At 43.4% G+C, this 6,130-nt stretch overlaps 1 long non-coding RNA gene across 1 annotated transcript; it reads right to left on the bottom strand.

Annotated features, from left to right (window-relative positions):
• Window positions 1-70: 70 nt before the first annotated feature.
• LOC139026918 (uncharacterized) lies at window positions 71-769 on the bottom strand. The gene is made up of 4 exons (XR_011478902.1): window positions 706-769; window positions 510-642; window positions 273-446; window positions 71-207 (listed from the first exon to the last, which is right to left on the bottom strand). It is a non-coding gene; the product is annotated as an uncharacterized lncRNA (long non-coding RNA).
• Between the last annotated feature and the right edge of the window lie 5,361 nt (window positions 770-6,130).

The raw sequence follows: 6,130 nt of genomic DNA, 5'->3' as shown, positions 1-6,130 counted from the left end.
ATAAGGTTCACCTGTCAACAGAACACAGAGGGTGTTATGCTTACACCCCTGCTATAATGTGGATAAAGAGTTACCTGTCTAACAGAACACAGAGGGTGTTTGGCTTTACACCCCCTGCTATAATGTGGATAAAGAGTTACCTGTCTAACAGAACACAGAGGGTGTTATGGCTTTACACCCCCTGCTATAATGTGGATAAAGAGTTACCTGTCTAACAGAACACAGAGGGTGTTATGGCTTTACACCCCTGCTATAATGTGGATAAGAGTTACCTGTCTAACAGAACACAGAGGGTGTTATGGCTTTACACCCCCTGCTATAATGTGGATAAAGAGTTACCTGTCTAACAGAACACAGAGGGTGTTATGGCTTTACACCCCCTGCTATAATGTGGATAAAGAGTTACCTGTCTAACAGAACACAGAGGGTGTTATGGCTTTACACCCCTGCTATAATGTGGATAAGAGTTACCTGTCTAACAGAACACAGAGGGTGTTATGGCTTTACACCCTGCTATAATGTGGATAAAGAGTTACCTGTCTAACAGAACACAGAGGGTGTTATGGCTTTACACCCCTGCTATAATGTGGATAAAGAGTTACCTGTCTAACAGAACACAGAGGGTGTTATGGCTTTACACCCCTGCTATAATGTGGAAAAGAGTTACCTGTCTAACAGAACACAGAGGGTGTTATGGCTTTACACCCTGCTATAATGTGGATAAAGAGTTACCTGTCTAACAGAACACAGAGGGTGTTATGGCTTTACACCCTGCATAATGTGGATAAAGAGTTACCTGTCTAACAGACACAGAGGGTGTTATGGCTTCACCCCCCTGCTATAATGTGGATAAAGAGAGTTACCTGTCTAACAGAACACAGAGGGTTTTTTTAATTGGAAGCCTCTCCAACATAATGCAGGTAGAATCAGAATTACCAAAGTTAAGCTGCGTTACGTTTCTAAAATCTTAATTCATGTCTGTGTATGTGGATGACTCAACACTACACGTCAGCTACTACAGCGACTGAAATGACTGCAACACTTAACAAAGAGCTGCAGTTAGTTTCAGAATGGGAGGCAAGGAATAAGTTACCCCTAAATATGTCCAAAACTAAAAGCATTGTATTTGGAACAAAACATTCACCCTAAACCTCAACTAAATCGTGTAATGAATAATGTGGTAATTGAGGAAGTTGAGATGTCTAAGCTGCTTTGAGTAACACTAGATTGTAAACTGTTATGGTCAAAACATTGATACAACAGTAGCTAAGATGAGGAGAAGTCTGTCCATAATAAAGCGCTGCTCTACCTTCTTAACAACACTATCAACAAGGCAGGTCCTACAGGCCCTAGTTTCTACCTTCTTAACAACACTATCAACAAGGCAGGTCCTACAGGCTCTAGTTTTACCTTCTTAACAACACTATCAACAAGGCAGGTCCTACAGCCCTTTTCTAACCTTCTTTAACAACACATCAACAAGTCAGGTCCTACAGGCTCTAGTTTCTACCTTCTTAACACACTATCAACAAGGCAGGTCCTACAGGCCAGTTCCTTCTTAACAACACTATCAACAGGCAGGTCCTACAGGCCCTAGTTTCTACCTTCTTAACAACACTACAACAAGGCAGACCCTACAGGCCTAGTCTCTACCTTCTTAACAACACTATCAACAAGGCAGGTCCTACAGGCTCTAGTTCTGCTTCCTCTTAACACACATCACAAGGCAGGTCCTACAGGTCTAGTTTCTACCTTCTTAACAGCACTATCAACAAGGCAGGTCCTACAGGCTCTAGTGTTGTCACACCTGGACTACTGTTCAGTCGTGTGGTCAGATGCCACAAAAAAGGACTTAGGAAAATTACAATTGCTCAGAACAGGGCAGCACGGCTGTCCCTTGGATGTACTCAGAGAGCTAATATTAATAATATGCATGTCATCTCTCCTGGTTCAAGTGGAGGAGAGATTGACTTCATCACTACTTTATTTTATAAGAAGTATTGACACTGTTGAATTTCTGCGACACCCATGCATACCCCACAAGACATGCCACCAAGGAGGCTCTTCACAGTCCCCAAGTCCAAACAGACTATGGAGGGTGCACAGTACTACATGAGCCATGACTACATGGAACTCTATTCCACATCAGGTAACTGATGAGCAGTAGAATCAGATTTAAAAAACAGAAAAAAAATACACCTTATGGAACAACGGGGACTGTTAAGAGACACAAAATAGGCACAAGACATGCATACACACACACACACACAATAACATACACATGAATTTAGTACCTTAGATATATGGTTGTGGTGGCGTAGGGGCTGAGGGCACACAGTGTGTTGTGAAATATGTGAATGTATTTAATGTTTTAAAATTGTATAAACTGCCTTAATTTAGCTGGACACCAGGAAGAGTAGCTGCTGTCTTGGCAAGTTATTTGTTCTTTAGAAAACTAATTGCTAAAATAAAATGTGACTATGTTGCATATGTGGCAGTCATAGTTTACATACCTTAGCTGATGACTTGGTCCTACCTTTACAATGAAATGAGATTTTCAGACGTTTAGGTCATAGCACTAGCAGGGGTAAAAGCTTCATGCTCAAAACTATCCTTCATGTATATTCACAGGGCTGATTTAGTGATGGTGCTCTTCTCTGGAACTTCCAAACACCGGGCGGAATAAACCAACTCATCAAGGAGCCTAGCTGCAACATTCTAATTGCCAGAACAGCAGAGGAACCTTGTTGATAGTTTATCAAATCAGTGTGGTTCTGAGCCGTGAATGCTGATTGGCTGAAAGCCGTGGTATATCAGACCGTTATACCACGTTATACCATTATTTTTACTGCTCTAATTACTTGGTAACCAGTTTATAAAGCAATACGGCACCTGGGGGGTTGGCCATATACCACACCCCCTCGGGCCTTATTGCTTAATTAGCTTGTGATTTGACCAGACAGGACTCCTGCCAGGACATCCTATTCACCCTGAATGACTCAGAGAGAGTAATGGACAGCCAGCCAGCCAGCCAGCCAGTTAGTCACTCACTCATTCAGCCAGTCCTCTGCTTGATTTCCAGAGAGAACATGGAACTTTGGAACTAGAATGTGGAACCTGAACTGAAATATGGAACCTGGAACTGGAATGTGGAACCTGGAACTAGAATGTGGAACCTGGAACTGGAATGTGGAACCTAGAACTGAAAATATGGAACCTGAACTGAAATCATGGAACCTGGAACTGGAATGTGGAACCTGGAATAGAATGTGGAACCTGGAACTGGAATGTGGAACCTGGCACTAGAAATGAACCTGAACTAGAATATGGAACTGGAACTAGAATATGGAACTGGAACTAGAATTGTGGAACCTGGAACTAGAATATGGAACTGAACTCGAATAGAATACTGGAACCTGGAATATAGGAACCTGTAAACTGAATGTGGAACCTGGAATGGAATGTGGAACCTGGAACTAAAATGTGGACCCTGGAACTGGATGTGGAACCCTGGAACAGAATGTGGAACCTGGAACTGGAATGTGGAACCCTCGAACTAGAATATGGACTGGAACTAGAATGTGGAACCTGGAACTGGAATTGTGGACCTGGAACTAGAATGTGGAACTGGAACTGGAATGTGAACCTGGACTGAATGTTGGAAACCTGGACTAGAATGTGGACCCTGGAACTGAATATAACCTGGAAACTGGAATGAATGGGAACCTGGAACTAGGGAATAATGACCTGGACTAGAAATGTATGTCTATTAACATAAAATGTAGCGAATCCCCCTGCCATGGTGTTAGGTGGAGACAGTGTTTCAGAAGGTATGTAGGCCCTGTCCTGTTCACCAGTACCAGCAGGCTTTGAGCAGTGTTCAGGGTATGCTAGGTGTCTGCCAAGCCACAGTTGTTAGTAACATGCAGCAGGAATGTAGGCCTGTCCTGTTCACCAAGTCAGCCAGCAGTGTTAGGTGAAGACAGTGTTTCAGAAGGTATGTAGCTGTCCTGTCACAAGTCAAGCCAGCAGTGTTAGGGGAGACAGTGTTCAGGAAGGTATGTAGGCTTCCTGTTACCAAGTCAGCCAGCCAGTGTTGGTGGAGACAGTTTCAGAAGGTATTAGCCTGTCCGTTACCAAGTCAGCCAGCAGTGTAGGTGGAGACAAGTGTTTCAGAAGGTTATGTAGGCTGTCCTGTTCACCAAGTCAGCAGCAGTGTTATGGAGACAGTGTTGTCTGAAGGTATGTAGCCTGTCCTGTTACCAAGTAGCCAGCAGTGTTAGGCTGGAACAGTGTTCAGAAGTATGTAGGACCTGTCCTGTTTCACCAGTCAGCCAGAGTGTTAGGTGAGACAGTGCTTTCAGAAGGTATGTAGCCTGTCTGTTCACCAAGTAGCCATCAGTGTTAGGTGGAGACCAGAGTTTCAGAAGTATGTAGGCCTTGTCCTGTTCACCAACGTCAGCCATCAGTGGTTAGGTGCAGACAGTGTTTCAGAAGGTATGTAGGCCTGTCTGTTTTCTACCTTCTTAACAACACTATCAACAAGGCAGGTCCTACAGGCTCTAGTTTCTGCCTTCTTAACAACACCATCAACAAGGCAGGTCCTACAGGCTCTAGTTTCTACCTTCTTAACAGCACTATCAACAAGGCAGGTCCTACAGGCTCTAGTGTTGTCACACCTGGACTACTGTTCAGTCGTGTGGTCAGATGCCACAAAAAAGGACTTAGGAAAATTACAATTGGCTCAGAACAGGGCAGCACGGCTGTCCCTTGGATGTACTCAGAGAGCTAATATTAATAATATGCATGTCAATCTCTCCTGGTTCAAAGTGGAGGAGAGATTGACTTCATCACTACTTGTATTTATAAGAAGTATTGACATGTTGAATTCTCGGACACCCATGCATACCCCACAAGACATGCCACCAGAGGTCTCTTCACAGTCCCCAAGTCCAGAACAGACTATGGGAGGTGCACAGTACTACATAGAGCCATGACTACATGGAACTCTATTCCACATCAGGTAACTGATGCAGCAGTAGAATCAGATTTAAAAAACAGAAAAAAATACACCTTATGGAACAACGGGGACTGTTAAGAGACACAAACATAGGCACAGACATGCATACACACACACACACACAATAACATACACATGAATTTAGTACCTTAGATATATGGTTGTGGTGGAGTAGGGGCCTGAGGGCACACAGTGTGTTGTGAAATATGTGAATGTATTGTAATGTTTTTAAAATTGTATAAACTGCCTTAATTTAGCTGGACACCAGGAAGAGTAGCTGCTGTCTTGGCAAGTTATTTGGTTCTTTAGAAACTAATTGCTAAAATAAAATGTGACTTATGTTGCATATTGTGCAGTCATAGTTTACAATACCTTAGCTGATGACTTGGTCCTATCCTTTTACATGAAATGAGATTTTCAGACGTTTAGGTCACAGCACTAGCAGGGGTAAAAGCTTCATGCTCAAACTATCCTTTCATGTATATTCACAGGGCTGATTTAGTGATGGTTGCTCTTCTCTGGAACTTCCAGAACACCGGGCGGAAGTAAACCAACTCATCAAGGAGCCTAGCTGCAACATTCTAATTGCCAGAACAGCAGAGAACCTTGTTGATAGTTTATCAAATCAGTGTGGTTCTGAGCCGTGAATGCTGATTGGCTGAAAGCCGTGGTATATCAGACCGTATACCACGTATACCATTTATTTTTACTGCTCTAATTACGTTGGTAACCAGTTTATAACAGCAATACGGCACCTGGGGGGGTTGGCCATATACCACACCCCCTCGGGCCTTATTGCTTAATTAGCTTGTGATTTGACCAGACAGGACTCCTGCCAGGACATCCTATTCACCCTGAATGACTCAGAGAGAGTAATGGGACAGCCAGCCAGCCAGCCAGCCAGTTAGTCACTCACTCATTCAGCCAGTCCTCTGCTTGATTTCCAGAGAGAACATGGAACTTTGGAACTAGAATGTGGAACCTGGAACTGAAATATGGAACCTGGAACTGGAATGTGGAACCTGGAACTAGAATGTGGAACCTGGAACTGGAATGTGGAACCTAGAACTGAAATATGGAACCTGGAACTGAAATATGGAACCTGGAACT

The sequence above is a fragment of the Salvelinus sp. IW2-2015 genome, unplaced genomic scaffold (assembly GCF_002910315.2).
Source record: "Salvelinus sp. IW2-2015 unplaced genomic scaffold, ASM291031v2 Un_scaffold6355, whole genome shotgun sequence".
In the NCBI taxonomy this organism is placed as follows: Eukaryota; Metazoa; Chordata; class Actinopteri; order Salmoniformes; family Salmonidae; genus Salvelinus; species Salvelinus sp. IW2-2015.
This window is presented reverse-complemented; position numbering and strand designations above follow the sequence as displayed.